The 12,837-nt window shown below is 40.6% G+C and overlaps 37 non-coding genes across 37 annotated transcripts; all 37 read right to left on the reverse strand.

The window, feature by feature from the left end:
* Positions 1 to 206: 206 nt before the first annotated feature.
* On the reverse strand, positions 207 to 278 carry Trnae-uuc (transfer RNA glutamic acid (anticodon UUC)). The gene has a single exon. It is a non-coding gene; the product is annotated as a tRNA-Glu (tRNA).
* A 446-nt stretch (positions 279 to 724) lies between these two features.
* On the reverse strand, positions 725 to 796 carry Trnae-uuc (transfer RNA glutamic acid (anticodon UUC)). Its single transcript has one exon. It is a non-coding gene; the product is annotated as a tRNA-Glu (tRNA).
* Positions 797 to 983: 187 nt separating this feature from the next.
* On the reverse strand, positions 984 to 1,055 carry Trnae-uuc (transfer RNA glutamic acid (anticodon UUC)). Its single transcript has one exon. It is a non-coding gene; the product is annotated as a tRNA-Glu (tRNA).
* Positions 1,056 to 1,242: 187 nt separating this feature from the next.
* Trnae-uuc (transfer RNA glutamic acid (anticodon UUC)) lies at positions 1,243 to 1,314 on the reverse strand. Its single transcript has one exon. It is a non-coding gene; the product is annotated as a tRNA-Glu (tRNA).
* Positions 1,315 to 2,535: 1,221 nt separating this feature from the next.
* On the reverse strand, positions 2,536 to 2,607 carry Trnae-uuc (transfer RNA glutamic acid (anticodon UUC)). Its single transcript has one exon. It is a non-coding gene; the product is annotated as a tRNA-Glu (tRNA).
* A 188-nt stretch (positions 2,608 to 2,795) lies between these two features.
* Trnav-uac (transfer RNA valine (anticodon UAC)) lies at positions 2,796 to 2,867 on the reverse strand. The gene has a single exon. It is a non-coding gene; the product is annotated as a tRNA-Val (tRNA).
* A 187-nt stretch (positions 2,868 to 3,054) lies between these two features.
* On the reverse strand, positions 3,055 to 3,126 carry Trnae-uuc (transfer RNA glutamic acid (anticodon UUC)). The gene has a single exon. It is a non-coding gene; the product is annotated as a tRNA-Glu (tRNA).
* A 187-nt stretch (positions 3,127 to 3,313) lies between these two features.
* Trnae-uuc (transfer RNA glutamic acid (anticodon UUC)) lies at positions 3,314 to 3,385 on the reverse strand. Its single transcript has one exon. It is a non-coding gene; the product is annotated as a tRNA-Glu (tRNA).
* A 187-nt stretch (positions 3,386 to 3,572) lies between these two features.
* Trnae-uuc (transfer RNA glutamic acid (anticodon UUC)) lies at positions 3,573 to 3,644 on the reverse strand. The gene has a single exon. It is a non-coding gene; the product is annotated as a tRNA-Glu (tRNA).
* A 188-nt stretch (positions 3,645 to 3,832) lies between these two features.
* On the reverse strand, positions 3,833 to 3,904 carry Trnae-uuc (transfer RNA glutamic acid (anticodon UUC)). The gene has a single exon. It is a non-coding gene; the product is annotated as a tRNA-Glu (tRNA).
* Positions 3,905 to 4,091: 187 nt separating this feature from the next.
* Trnae-uuc (transfer RNA glutamic acid (anticodon UUC)) lies at positions 4,092 to 4,163 on the reverse strand. The gene has a single exon. It is a non-coding gene; the product is annotated as a tRNA-Glu (tRNA).
* A 188-nt stretch (positions 4,164 to 4,351) lies between these two features.
* Trnav-uac (transfer RNA valine (anticodon UAC)) lies at positions 4,352 to 4,423 on the reverse strand. The gene has a single exon. It is a non-coding gene; the product is annotated as a tRNA-Val (tRNA).
* A 187-nt stretch (positions 4,424 to 4,610) lies between these two features.
* Trnae-uuc (transfer RNA glutamic acid (anticodon UUC)) lies at positions 4,611 to 4,682 on the reverse strand. The gene has a single exon. It is a non-coding gene; the product is annotated as a tRNA-Glu (tRNA).
* A 187-nt stretch (positions 4,683 to 4,869) lies between these two features.
* Trnae-uuc (transfer RNA glutamic acid (anticodon UUC)) lies at positions 4,870 to 4,941 on the reverse strand. The gene has a single exon. It is a non-coding gene; the product is annotated as a tRNA-Glu (tRNA).
* A 187-nt stretch (positions 4,942 to 5,128) lies between these two features.
* Trnae-uuc (transfer RNA glutamic acid (anticodon UUC)) lies at positions 5,129 to 5,200 on the reverse strand. Its single transcript has one exon. It is a non-coding gene; the product is annotated as a tRNA-Glu (tRNA).
* Positions 5,201 to 5,388: 188 nt separating this feature from the next.
* On the reverse strand, positions 5,389 to 5,460 carry Trnae-uuc (transfer RNA glutamic acid (anticodon UUC)). Its single transcript has one exon. It is a non-coding gene; the product is annotated as a tRNA-Glu (tRNA).
* Positions 5,461 to 5,647: 187 nt separating this feature from the next.
* On the reverse strand, positions 5,648 to 5,719 carry Trnae-uuc (transfer RNA glutamic acid (anticodon UUC)). Its single transcript has one exon. It is a non-coding gene; the product is annotated as a tRNA-Glu (tRNA).
* A 187-nt stretch (positions 5,720 to 5,906) lies between these two features.
* On the reverse strand, positions 5,907 to 5,978 carry Trnae-uuc (transfer RNA glutamic acid (anticodon UUC)). Its single transcript has one exon. It is a non-coding gene; the product is annotated as a tRNA-Glu (tRNA).
* A 445-nt stretch (positions 5,979 to 6,423) lies between these two features.
* Positions 6,424 to 6,495, reverse strand: Trnae-uuc (transfer RNA glutamic acid (anticodon UUC)). The gene has a single exon. It is a non-coding gene; the product is annotated as a tRNA-Glu (tRNA).
* Positions 6,496 to 6,682: 187 nt separating this feature from the next.
* Trnae-uuc (transfer RNA glutamic acid (anticodon UUC)) lies at positions 6,683 to 6,753 on the reverse strand. Its single transcript has one exon. It is a non-coding gene; the product is annotated as a tRNA-Glu (tRNA).
* A 187-nt stretch (positions 6,754 to 6,940) lies between these two features.
* Trnae-uuc (transfer RNA glutamic acid (anticodon UUC)) lies at positions 6,941 to 7,013 on the reverse strand. The gene has a single exon. It is a non-coding gene; the product is annotated as a tRNA-Glu (tRNA).
* A 445-nt stretch (positions 7,014 to 7,458) lies between these two features.
* On the reverse strand, positions 7,459 to 7,530 carry Trnae-uuc (transfer RNA glutamic acid (anticodon UUC)). The gene has a single exon. It is a non-coding gene; the product is annotated as a tRNA-Glu (tRNA).
* A 188-nt stretch (positions 7,531 to 7,718) lies between these two features.
* Trnae-uuc (transfer RNA glutamic acid (anticodon UUC)) lies at positions 7,719 to 7,790 on the reverse strand. The gene has a single exon. It is a non-coding gene; the product is annotated as a tRNA-Glu (tRNA).
* A 445-nt stretch (positions 7,791 to 8,235) lies between these two features.
* On the reverse strand, positions 8,236 to 8,307 carry Trnae-uuc (transfer RNA glutamic acid (anticodon UUC)). Its single transcript has one exon. It is a non-coding gene; the product is annotated as a tRNA-Glu (tRNA).
* Positions 8,308 to 8,493: 186 nt separating this feature from the next.
* On the reverse strand, positions 8,494 to 8,565 carry Trnae-uuc (transfer RNA glutamic acid (anticodon UUC)). Its single transcript has one exon. It is a non-coding gene; the product is annotated as a tRNA-Glu (tRNA).
* A 188-nt stretch (positions 8,566 to 8,753) lies between these two features.
* Positions 8,754 to 8,825, reverse strand: Trnae-uuc (transfer RNA glutamic acid (anticodon UUC)). The gene has a single exon. It is a non-coding gene; the product is annotated as a tRNA-Glu (tRNA).
* Positions 8,826 to 9,012: 187 nt separating this feature from the next.
* Trnae-uuc (transfer RNA glutamic acid (anticodon UUC)) lies at positions 9,013 to 9,083 on the reverse strand. The gene has a single exon. It is a non-coding gene; the product is annotated as a tRNA-Glu (tRNA).
* Positions 9,084 to 9,270: 187 nt separating this feature from the next.
* Positions 9,271 to 9,342, reverse strand: Trnak-uuu (transfer RNA lysine (anticodon UUU)). The gene has a single exon. It is a non-coding gene; the product is annotated as a tRNA-Lys (tRNA).
* Positions 9,343 to 10,046: 704 nt separating this feature from the next.
* Trnae-uuc (transfer RNA glutamic acid (anticodon UUC)) lies at positions 10,047 to 10,118 on the reverse strand. Its single transcript has one exon. It is a non-coding gene; the product is annotated as a tRNA-Glu (tRNA).
* Positions 10,119 to 10,304: 186 nt separating this feature from the next.
* Positions 10,305 to 10,377, reverse strand: Trnae-uuc (transfer RNA glutamic acid (anticodon UUC)). Its single transcript has one exon. It is a non-coding gene; the product is annotated as a tRNA-Glu (tRNA).
* Positions 10,378 to 10,823: 446 nt separating this feature from the next.
* On the reverse strand, positions 10,824 to 10,895 carry Trnae-uuc (transfer RNA glutamic acid (anticodon UUC)). The gene has a single exon. It is a non-coding gene; the product is annotated as a tRNA-Glu (tRNA).
* A 445-nt stretch (positions 10,896 to 11,340) lies between these two features.
* On the reverse strand, positions 11,341 to 11,412 carry Trnae-uuc (transfer RNA glutamic acid (anticodon UUC)). Its single transcript has one exon. It is a non-coding gene; the product is annotated as a tRNA-Glu (tRNA).
* Positions 11,413 to 11,599: 187 nt separating this feature from the next.
* Trnae-uuc (transfer RNA glutamic acid (anticodon UUC)) lies at positions 11,600 to 11,671 on the reverse strand. Its single transcript has one exon. It is a non-coding gene; the product is annotated as a tRNA-Glu (tRNA).
* Positions 11,672 to 11,859: 188 nt separating this feature from the next.
* Positions 11,860 to 11,931, reverse strand: Trnae-uuc (transfer RNA glutamic acid (anticodon UUC)). Its single transcript has one exon. It is a non-coding gene; the product is annotated as a tRNA-Glu (tRNA).
* Positions 11,932 to 12,119: 188 nt separating this feature from the next.
* On the reverse strand, positions 12,120 to 12,191 carry Trnae-uuc (transfer RNA glutamic acid (anticodon UUC)). Its single transcript has one exon. It is a non-coding gene; the product is annotated as a tRNA-Glu (tRNA).
* A 185-nt stretch (positions 12,192 to 12,376) lies between these two features.
* On the reverse strand, positions 12,377 to 12,448 carry Trnak-uuu (transfer RNA lysine (anticodon UUU)). The gene has a single exon. It is a non-coding gene; the product is annotated as a tRNA-Lys (tRNA).
* Positions 12,449 to 12,635: 187 nt separating this feature from the next.
* On the reverse strand, positions 12,636 to 12,706 carry Trnae-uuc (transfer RNA glutamic acid (anticodon UUC)). Its single transcript has one exon. It is a non-coding gene; the product is annotated as a tRNA-Glu (tRNA).
* Between the last annotated feature and the right edge of the window lie 131 nt (positions 12,707 to 12,837).

A 12,837-nucleotide genomic window follows, 5' to 3' on the forward strand; every position in this document is an offset into this window, starting at 1 on the left:
ACGACTAGACCATATGGAAAAACGCTGCCAGCAAATCGAAAGCACATCTTATCAAAATCATACCTAACAGAGCAGCAGCTAAACAACACTTCGTGTAATAAGCTTCGAAGATAAAACAACCGCTGCAAACATATTAAAAATGCTTATAACATTGACTTCAATACAGTTGTTGTTTATGTTACTGGTTACAAACGAAAAATAATACGTTCCCATAACGGGAATCGAACCCGGGCCACCTGGGTGAAAGCCAGGAATACTAACCAGTAGACCATATGGGAGAACGCTCCTATCAAATCGAAAGCACATCTTATCAAAATCATACCTAACAGAGCAGCAGCTGATCAAAACTTTGTGTAATAAGCTTCGAAGATAAATCAACCGCTGCAAACATAATAAAAATGCTTGGAAAATTGACTTCAATACAGTTGCTGTTTATGTTACTGGTTACAAACGAAAAATCATACGTTCCCACAACGGGAATCGAACCCGGGCCGTCTGGGTGAAAGCCAGGAATCCTAACCAGTAGACCATATGGGAGAACGCTGCCCGCAAATCGAAAGCACATCTTATCAAAATCATACCTAACAGAGCAGCAGCTGAACAAAACTTTGTGTAATAAGCTTCCAAGATAAAACAACCGCTGCAAACATAATAAAAATGCCTGGAAAATTGACTTCAATACAGTTGTTGTTTATGTTACTGGTGACAAACGAAAAATAATACGTTCCCACACCGGGAATCGAACCCGGGGCGCCTGGGTGAAATCCAGGAATCCTAACCACTAGACCATATGGGAGAACGCCGCCATCAAATCGAAAGCGCATCTTATCAAAATCATACCTAACAGAGCAGCAGCTGAACAAAACTTTGTGTAATAAGCTTCCAAGATAAAACAACCGCTGCAAACATAATAAAAATGCTTGGAAAATTGACTTCAATACAGTTGTTGTTTATGTTACTGGTTACAAACGAAAAAAAATACGTTCCCACACCGGGAATCGAACCCGGGCCGCCTGAGTGAAAGCCAGGAATCCTAACAACTAGACCATATGGGAGAACGCTGCCATCAAATCAAAAGCGAATCTTATCAAAATCATACCTAACAGAGCAGCAGCTGAACAAAACTTTGTGTAATAAGCTTCCAAGATAAAACAACCGCTGTTAACATATTAAAAATGCTTGGAAATTTGACCTCAATACAGTTGTTGCTTATGTTACTGGTTACAAACGGAAAGTAATACGTTCCCACACCGGGAATCGAACCCGGGCCGCCTGGGTGAAAGCCAGGAATCCTAACAACTAGACCATATGGGAGAACGCTGCCATCAAATCGAAAGCACATCTTATAAAAATCATACCAAACAGAGCAGCAGCTGAACAAAACTTTGTGTAATAAGCTTCCAAGATAAAACAACCGCTGCAAACATAATAAAAATGCTTGGAAATTTGACTTCAATACAGTTGTTGTTTATGTTACTGGTTAAAAACGAAAAATAATACGTTCCCACACCGGGAATCGCACCCGGGCCGCCTGGGTGAAAGCCAGGAATCCTAAACACTAGACAATATGGGAGAACACTGTCATCAAATCGAAAGCGCATCTTATCAAAATCATACCTAACAGAGCAGCAGCTGAACAAAACTTTGTGTAATAAGCTTCGAAGATAAAACAACCGCTATAAACATATTAAAAATGCTTGGAAAATTGACTTCAATACAGTTGTTGTTCATGTTCCTGGTTACAAACGAAAAATAATACGTTCCCACACCGGGAATCGAACCCGGGCCGCCTGGGTGAAACCAGGAATCCTAACTACTAGACCATATGGGAGAACGCTGCCATCAAATCGAAAGCACATCTTATCAAAATCATACCTAACAGAGCAGCAGCTGAACAAAACTTTTTGTAATAAGCTTCCAAGATAAAACAACCGCTGCAAACATATTAAAAATGCTTGGAAAATTGACTTCAATACAGTTGTTGTTTATGTTACTGGTTACAAACGAAAAATAATACGTTCCAAAACCCGGAATCGAGCCCGGGCCGCCTGGGTGAAAGCCCAGAATCCTAACAACTAGATCATATGGGAGAACGCTGTCATCAAATCGAAAGCACATCTTATCAAAATCATACCTAACAGAGCAGCAGCTGAACAAAACTTTTTGTAACAAGCTTCGAAGATAAAACAACCGCTGCAAACATAATAAAATGCTTGGAAATTTTACTTCAATACAGTTGTTGTTTATGTTACTGGTTACAAACGAACAATAATACGATCCCTCACCGGGAATTCAACACGGGCCGCCTGGTTGAAAGCCAGGAATCCTAACCACTAGACCATATGGGAGAACGCTGCCATCAAATCGAAAGCGCATCTTATCAAAATCATACCTAACAGAGCAGCAGCTGAACAAAACTTTGTGTAATAAGCTTCCAAGATAAAACAACCGCTGCAAACATAATAAAAATGCTTGGAAATTTTACTTCAATACAGTTGTTGTTTATGTTACTGGTTACAAACGAAAGATAATACGTTCCCACACCGGGAATCGAACCCGGGCCGTCTGGGTGAAAGCCAGGAATCCTAACCACTAGACCATATAGGAGAACGCTGCCATCCAATCGAAAGCGCATCTTATCAAAATCATACCTAACAGAGACACCAGCAGAACAATACTTTGTGTAATAAGCTTCAAAGATAAAACAACCGCTGCAAACATAATAAAAATGCTTGGAAAATTGACTTCAATACAGTTGCTGTTTATGTTACTGGTTAAAAACGAAAAATAATACGTTCCCACACCGGGAATCGAACCCGGGTCGCCTGGGTGTAAGCCAGGAATCCTAAGCACTAGACCATATGGGAGAACGCTGCCTTCAAATCGAAAGCACATCTTATCAAAATCATACCTAACAGAGCAGCAGCTGAACAAAACTTTGTGTAATAAGCTCCCAAGATAAAACAACCGCTGCAAACATAATAAAAATGCTTGGAAATTTGACTTCAATACAGTTGTTGTTTATGTTACTGGTTACATACGAAAAATAATACGTTCCCACACCGGGAATCGAACCCGAGCCGCCTGGGTGAAAGCCAGGAATCCTAACAACTAGACCATATGGGAGAACGCTGCCATCAAATCGAAAGCACATCTTATCAAAATCATACCTAACAGAGCAGCAGCTGAACAAAAGGGTGTGTAATAAGCTTCCAAGATAAAACAACCGCTGCAAACATAATAAAAATGCTTGGAAATTTGACTTCAATACAGTTGTTGTTTATGTTACTGGTTACAAACGAAAAATAATACGTTCCCACACCGGGAATCGAACCCGGGCCGCATGGGTGAAAGCCAGGAATCCTAACCACTAGACCATATGGGAGAACGCTGCCATCAAATCGAAAGCACATCTTATCAAAATCATACCTAACAGAGCAGCAGCTGAACAAAACTTTGTGTAATAAGCTTCCAAGATAAAACAACCGCTGCAAACATAATAAAAATGCTTGGAAATTTGACTTCAATACAGTTGTTGTTTATGTTACTGGTTACATCCGAAAAATAATACGTTCCCACACCGGGAATCGAACCCGGGCCGCCTGGGTGAAAGCCAGGAATCCTAACCACTAGACCATATGGGAGAACGCTGCCATCAAATCGAAAGCGCATCTTATCAAAATCATACCTAACAGAGACAGCAGCAGAACAATACTTTGTCTAATAAGCTTCAAAGATAAAACAACCGCTGCAAACATAATAAAAATGCTTGGAAAATTGACTTCAATACAGTTGTTGTTTATGTTACTGGTTAAAAACGAAAAATAATACGTTCCCACACCGGGAATCGAACCCGGGCCGCCTGGGTGAAAGCCAGGAATCCTAAGCACTAGACCATATGGGAGAACGCTGCCATCAAATCGAAAGCACATCTTATCAAAATCATACCTAACAGAGCAGCAGCTGAACAAAACTTTGTGTAATAAGCTTCCAAGATAAAACAACCGCTGCAAACATAATGAAAATGCTTGGAAATTTGACTTCAATACAGTTGTTGTTTATGTTACTGGTTACAAACGAAAGATAATACGTTCCCACACCGGGAATCGAACCCGGGCCGTCTGGGTGAAAGCCAGGAATCCTAACCACTAGACCATATAGGAGAACGCTGCCATCCAATCGAAAGCGCATCTTATCAAAATCATACCTAACAGAGACACCAGCAGAACAATACTTTGTGTAATAAGCTTCAAAGATAAAACAACCGCTGCAAACATAATAAAAATGCTTGGAAAATTGACTTCAATACAGTTGTTGTTTATGTTACTGGTTAAAAACGAAAAATAATACGTTCCCACACCGGGAATCGAACCCGGGTCGCCTGGGTGTAAGCCAGGAATCCTAAGCACTAGACCATATGGGAGAACGCTGCCTTCAAATCGAAAGCACATCTTATCAAAATCATACCTAACAGAGCAGCAGCTGAACAAAACTTTGTGTAATAAGCTCCCAAGATAAAACAACCGCTGCAAACATAATAAAAATGCTTGGAAATTTGACTTCAATACAGTTGTTGTTTATGTTACTGGTTACATACGAAAAATAATACGTTCCCACACCGGGAATCGAACCCGAGCCGCCTGGGTGAAAGCCAGAAATCCTAACAACTAGACCATATGGGAGAACGCTGCCATCAAATCGAAAGCACATCTTATCAAAATCATACCTAACAGAGCAGCAGCTGAACAAAAGGGTGTGTAATAAGCTTCCAAGATAAAACAACCGCTGCAAACATAATAAAAATGCTTGGAAATTTGACTTCAATACAGTTGTTGTTTATGTTACTGGTTACAAACGAAAAATAATACGTTCCCACACCGGGAATCGAACCCGGGCCGCATGGGTGAAAGCCAGGAATCCTAACCACTAGACCATATGGGAGAACGCTGCCATCAAATCGAAAGCACATCTTATCAAAATCATACCTAACAGAGCAGCAGCTGAACAAAACTTTGTGTAATAAGCTTCCAAGATAAAACAACCGCTGCAAACATAATAAAAATGCTTGGAAATTTGACTTCAATACAGTTGTTGTTTATGTTACTGGTTACATCCGAAAAATAATACGTTCCCACACCGGGAATCGAACCCGGGCCGCCTGGGTGAAAGCCAGGAATCCTAACCACTAGACCATATGGGAGAACGCTGCCATCAAATCGAAAGCGCATCTTATCAAAATCATACCTAACAGAGACAGCAGCAGAACAATACTTTGTCTAATAAGCTTCAAAGATAAAACAACCGCTGCAAACATAATAAAAATGCTTGGAAAATTGACTTCAATACAGTTGTTGTTTATGTTACTGGTTAAAAACGAAAAATAATACGTTCCCACACCGGGAATCGAACCCGGGCCGCCTGGGTGAAAGCCAGGAATCCTAACCACTAGACCATATGGGAGAACGCTGCCATCAAATCGAAAGCACATCTTATCAAAATCATACCTAACAGAGCAGCAGCTGAACAAAACTTTGTGTAATAAGCTTCCAAGATAAAACAACCGCTGCAAACATAATAAAAATGCTTGGAAAATTGACTTCAATACAGTTGTTGTTTATGTTACTGGTTACAAACGAAAAATAATACGTTCCCACACCGGGAATCGAACCCGGGCCGCCTGGGTGAAAGCCAGGAATCCTAACCACTAGACCATATGGGAGAACGCTGCCATCAAATCGAAAGCACATCTTTTCAAAATCATACCTAACAGAGCAGCAGCTGAAAAAAACTTTGTGTAATAAGCTTCCAAGATAAAACAACCGCTGCAAACATAATAAACATGCTTGGAAATTTGACTTCAATACAGTTGTTGTTTATGTTACTGGTTACAAACGACAAATAATACGTTCCCACACCGGGCATCGAACCCGGGCCGCCTGGGTGAAAGCCAGGAATCCTAACAACTAGACCATATGGGAGAACGCTGCCATCAAATCGAAAGCACATCTTTTCAAAATCATACCTAAAAGAGCAGCAGCTGAACAAAAGTGTGTGTAATAAGCTTCCAAGATAAATCAACCGCTGCAAACATAATAAAAATGCTTGGAAATTTGACTTCAATACAGTTGTTGTTTATGTTACTGGTTACAAACGAAAAATAATACGTTCTCACACCGGGAATCGAACCCTGCAGCCTGGGTGAAAGCCAGGAATCCTAACAGCTTGACCATATGGGAGAACGCTGCCATCAAATCGAAAGCACATCTTTTCAAAATCATACCTAACAGAGCAGCAGCTGAACAAAAGTGTGTGTAATAAGCTTCCAAGATAAATCAACCGCTGCAAACATAATAAAAATGCTTGGAAATTTGACTTCAATACAGTTGTTGTTTATGTTACTGGTTACAAACGAAAAATAATACGTTCCCACACCGGGCATCGAACCCGGGCCGCCTGGGTGAAAGCCAGGAATCCTAACAACTAGACCATATGGGAGAACGCTGCCATCAAATCGAAAGCACATCTTTTCAAAATCATACCTAAAAGAGCAGCAGCTGAACAAAAGTGTGTGTAATAAGCTTCCAAGATGAATCAACCGCTGACAACATAATAAAAATGCTTGGAAATTTGACTTCAATACAGTTGTTGTTTATGTTACTGGTTACAAACGAAAACTAATACGTTCCCACACCGGGAATCGAACCCTGCAGCCTGGGTGAAAGCCAGGAATCCTAACCACTAGACCATATGGGAGTCCGCTGCCATCAAATCGAAAGCACATCTTATCAAAATCATACCTAACAGAGCAGCAGCTGAACAAAACTTTGTGTAATAAGCTTCGAAGATAAAACAACCGCTGCAAACATATTAAAAATGCTTGGAAATTTGACTTAAATACAGTCGTTGTTTATGTTACTGGTTAAAAACGAAAGATAATACGTTCCCACACCGGGAATCGAGCCCGGGCCGCCTGGGTGAAAGCCAGGAATCCTAACCACTGGATCATATAGGGAGAACGCTGTCATCAAATCGAAAGTACATCTTATCAAAATCATACCTAACAGAGCAGCAGCTGAACAAAACTTTGTGTAATAAGCTTCCAAGATAAAACAAGCGTTGCAAACATAATAAAATGCTTGGAAATTTGACTTCAATACAGTTGTTGTTTATGTTACTGGTTACAAACGAAAAATAATACGATCCCTTACCGGGAATTCAACACGGGCCGCCTGGGTGAAAGCCAGGAATCCTAACCACTAGACCATATGGGAGAACGCTGCCATCAAATCGAAAGCGCATCTTATCAAAATCATACCTAACAGAGCAGCAGCTGAACAAAACTTTGTGTAATAAGCTTCCAAGATAAAACAACCGCTGCAAACATAATAAAAAGGCTTGGAAATTTGACTTCAATACAGTTGTTGTTTATGTTACTGGTTACAAACGAAAAATAATACGTTCCCACACCGGGAATCGAACCCGGGCCGCCTGGGTGAAAGCCAGGAATCCTAACCACTAGACCATATGGGAGAACGCTGCCATCAAATCGAAAGCGCATCTTATCAAAATCATACCTAACAGAGACAGCAGCAGAACAATACTTTGTCTAATAAGCTTCAAAGATAAAACAACCGCGGCAAACATAATAAAAATGCTTGGAAAATTGACTTCAATACAGTTGTTGTTTATGTTACTGGTTAAAAACGAAAAATAATACGTTCCCACACCGGGAATCGAACCCGGGCCGCCTGGGTGAAAGCCAGGAATCCTAACCACTAGACCATATGGGAGAACGCTGCCATCAAATCGAAAGCACATCTTATCAAAATCATACCTAACAGAGCAGCAGCTGAACAAAACTTTGTGTAATAAGCTCCCCAGATAAAACAACCGCTGCAAACATAATAAAAATGCTTGGAAATTTGACTTCAATACAGTTGTTGTTTATGTTACTGGTTACAAACGAAAAATAATACGTTCTCACACCGGGAATCGAACCCTGCAGCCTGGGTGAAAGCCAGGAATCCTAACAGCTTGACCATATGGGAGAACGTTGCCATCAAATCGAAAGCACATCTTATCAAAATCATACCTAACAGAGCAGCAGCTGAACAAAACTTTGTGTAATAAGCTTCCAAGATAAAACAACCGCTGCAAACATAATAAAAATGCTTGGAAATTTGACTTCAATACAGTTGTTGTTTATGTTACTGGTTACAAACGAAAAATAATACGTTCCCACACCGGGAATCGAACCCGGGCCGCCTGGGTGAAAGCCAGGAATCCTAACAACTAGACCATATGGGAGAACGCTGCCATCAAATCGAAAGCACATCTTATCAAAATCATACCTAACAGAGCAGCAGCTGAACAAAACTTTGTGTAATAAGCTTCCAAGATAAAACAAGCGTTGCAAACATAATAAAATGCTTGGAAATTTGACTTCAATACAGTTGTTGTTTATGTTACTGGTTACAAACGAAAAATAATACGTTCCCACACCGGGAATCGAACCCGGGCCGCCTGGGTGAAAGCCAGGAATCCTAACCACTAGACCATATGGGAGAACGCTGCCATCAAATCGAAAGCGCATCTTATCAAAATCATACCTAACAGAGACAGCAGCAGAACAATACTTTGTCTAATAAGCTTCAAAGATAAAACAACCGCTGCAAACATAATAAAAATGCTTGGAAAATTGACTTCAATACAGTTGTTGTTTATGTTACTGGTTACAAACGAAAGATAATACGTTCTCACACCGGGAATCGAACCCGGGCCGCCTGGGTGAAAGCCAGGAATCCTAACAACTAGACCATATGGGAGAACGCTGCCATCAAATCGAAAGCACATCTTTTCAAAATCATACCTAACAGAGCAGCAGCTGAACAAAAGTGTGTGTAATAAGCTTCCAAGATGAATCAACCGCTGACAACATAATAAAAATGCTTGGAAATTTGACTTCAATACAGTTGTTGTTTATGTTACTGGTTACAAACGAAAACTAATACGTTCCCACACCGGGAATCGAACCCTGCAGCCTGGGTGAAAGCCAGGAATCCTAACCACTAGACCATATGGGAGTCCGCTGCCATCAAATCGAAAGCACATCTTATCAAAATCATACCTAACAGAGCAGCAGCTGAACAAAACTTTGTGTAATAAGCTTCCAAGATAAAACAAGCGCTGCAAACATAATAAACATGCTTGGAAAATTGACTTCAATACAGTTGTTGTTTATGTTACTGGTTACAAACGAAAAATAATACGTTCCTACACCGGGAATCGAACCCGGGCCGCCTGGGTAAAAGCCAGGAATCCCAACCACTAGACCATATGGGAGTCCGCTGCCATCAAATCGAAAGCACATCTTATCAAAATCATACCAAACAGTGCAGCAGCTGAACAAAACTTTGTGTAATAAGCTTCCAAGATAAAACAACCGCTGCAAACATAACAAAAATGCTTGGAAATTTGACATCCATACAGTTGTTGTTTATGTTACTGTTTACACACGAAAAAAAATACGTTCCGTCACCAGGAATCAAACACGGGCAACCTGGGTGAAAGCCAGGAATCCTAACCACTAGACCATATGGGAGAACGCTGCCACCAAATCGAAAGCGGATCTTATCAAAATCATACCTAACAGAGCAGCAGCTGAACAAAACTTTGTGTAATAAGCTTCCAAGATAAAACAACCGCTGCAAACATATTAAAAATGCTTTGAAAATTGACTTCAATACAGTTGTTGTTTATGTTACTGGTTACAAACGAAAAATAATACGTTCCCACACCGGGAATCGAACCCTGCAGCCTGGGTGAAAGCCAGGAATCCCAACCACTAGAGCATATGGGAGAACGCTGCCATCAAATCGCAAGCACATCTTATCAAAATCATACCTAACAGAGCAGCAGCTAAAAAAAACTTTGTGTAATAAGCTTCCAAGATAAAACATCCGCTGCAAACATAATAAAAATGCTTGGAAAATTGACTTCAATACAGTTGTTGTTTATGTTACTGGTTACAAACGACAAATAATACGTTCCCACACCCGGAATCGAACCCGGGCCGCCTGGGTGAAAGCCAGGAATCCTAACCACTAGACCATATGGGAGAACGCTGCCATCAAATCGAAAGCCCACTTATCGAAATCATACCTAACAGAGCAGCAGCTGAACAAAACTTTGTGTAATAAGCTTCGAAGATAAAACAACCGCTGCAAACATATTAAAAATGCTTGGAAATTTGACTTAAATACAGTTGTTGTTTATGTTACTGGTTAAAAACGAAAGATAATACGTTCCCACACCGGGAATCGAGCCCGGGCCGCCTGGGTGAAAGCCAGGAATCCTAACCACTGGATCATATAGGGAGAACGCTGTCATCAAATCGAAAGTACATCTTATCAAAATCATACCTAACAGAGCAGCAGCTGAACAAAACTTTGTGTAATAAGCTTCCAAGATAAAACAAGCGTTGCAAATATAATAAAATGCTTGGAAATTTGACTTCAATACAGTTGTTGTTTATGTTACTGGTTACAAACGAAAAATAATACGATCCCTAACCGGGAATTCAACACGGGCCGCCTGGGTGAAAGCCAGGAATCCTAACCACTAGACCATATGGGAGAACGCTGCCATCAAATCGAAAGCGCATCTTATCAAAATCATACCTAACAGAGACACCAGCAGAACAATACTTTGTCTAATAAGCTTCAAAGATAAAACAACCGCGGCAAACATAATAAAAATGCTTGGAAAATTGACTTCAATACAGTTGTTGTTTATGTTACTGGTTAAAAACGAAAAATAATACGTTCCCACACCGGGAATCGAACCCGGGCCGCCTGGGTGAAAGCCAGGAATCCTAAGCACTAGACCATATGGGTGAACGCTGCCATCAAATCGAAAGCACATCTTATCAAAATCATACCTAACAGAGCAGCAGCTGAACAAAACTTTGTGTAATAAGCTCCCCAGATAAAACAATCGCTGCAAACATAATAAAAATGCTTGGAAATTTGACTTCAATACAGTTGTTGTTTATGTTACTGGTTACAAACGAAAAATAATACGTTCTCACACCGGGAATCGAACCCTGCAGCCTGGGTGAAAGCCAGGAATCCTAACAGCTTGACCATATGGGAGAACGCTGCCATCAAATCGAAAGCACATCTTATCAAAATCATACCTAACAGAGCAGCAGCTGAACAAAACGTTGTGTAATAAGCTTCCAAGATAAAACAACCGCTGCAAACATAATAAAAATGCTTGGAAATTTGACTTCAATACAGTTGTTGTTTATGTTACTGGTTACAAACGAAAAATAATACGTTCCCACACCGGGAATCGAACCCGGGCCGCCTGGGTGAAAGCCAGGAATCCTAACAACTAGACCATATGGGAGAACGCTGCCATCAAATCGAAAGCACATCTTATCAAAATCATACCTAACAGAGCAGCAGCTGAACAAAAGTGTGTGTAATAAGCTTCCAAGATAAATCAACCGCTGCAAACATAATAAAAATGCTTGGAAATTTGACTTCAATACAGTTGTTGTTTATGTTACTGGGTACAAACGAAAAATAATACGTTCCCACACCGGGAATCGAACCCGGGCCGCCTGGGTGAAAGCCAGGAATCCTAACCACTAGACCATATGGGAGAACGCTGCCATCAAATCGAAAGCGCATCTTATCAAAATCATACCTAACAGAGACAGCAGCAGAACAATAATTTGTCTAATAAGCTTCAAAGATAAAACAACCGCTGCAAACATAATAAAAATGCTTGGAAAATTGACTTCAATACAGTTGTTGTTTATGTTACTGGTTAAAAACGAAAAATAATACGTTCCCACACCGGGAATCGAACCCGGGCCGCCTGGGTGAAAGCCAGGAATCCTAACCACTAGACCATATGGGAGAACGCTGCCATAAATTCGCAAGATCATCTTATCAAAATCATACCTAACAGAGACAGCAGCAGAACAATAATTTGTCTAATAAGCTTCAAAGATAAAACAACCGCTGCAAACATAATAAAAATGCTTGGAAAATTGACTTCAATACAGTTGTTGTTTATGTTACTGGTTAAAAACGAAAAATAATACGTTCCCACACCGGGAATCGAACCCGGGCCGCCTGGGTGAAAGCCAGGAATCCTAACAGCTTGACCATATGGGAGAACGCTGCCATCAAATCGAAAGCACATCTTATCAAAATCATACCTAACAGAGCAGCAGCTGAACAAAACGTTGTGTAATAAGCTTCCAAGATAAAACAACCGCTGCAAACATAATAAAAATGCTTGGAAATTTGACTTCAATACAGTTGTTTTATGTTACTGGTTACAAACGAAAAATAATACGTTCCCACACCGAGAATCGAACCCGGGCCGCCTGGGTAAAAGCCAGGAATCCTAACAACTAGACCATATGGGAGAACGCTGCCATCAAATCGAAAGCACATCTTTTCAAAATCATACCTAACAGAGCAGCAGCTGAACAAAAATGTGTGTAATAAGCTTCCAAGATGAATCAACCGCTGACAACATAATAAAAATGCTTGGAAATTTGACTTCAATACAGTTGTTGTTTATGTTACTGGTTACAAACGAAAACTAATACGTTCCCACACCGGGAATCGAACCCTGCAGCCTGGGTGAAAGCCAGGAATCCTAACCACTAGACCATATGGGAGTCCGCTGCCATCAAACCGAAAGCACATCTTATCAAAATCATACCTAACAGAGCAGCAGCTGAACAAAACTTTGTGTAATAAGCTTCCAAGATAAAACAAGCGCTGCAAACATAATAAACATGCTTGGAAA

The sequence above is a fragment of the Euprymna scolopes genome, chromosome 28 (assembly GCF_053919585.1).
Source record: "Euprymna scolopes isolate OS-2025 chromosome 28, ASM5391958v1, whole genome shotgun sequence".
Taxonomy (NCBI): Eukaryota; Metazoa; Mollusca; class Cephalopoda; order Sepiida; family Sepiolidae; genus Euprymna; species Euprymna scolopes.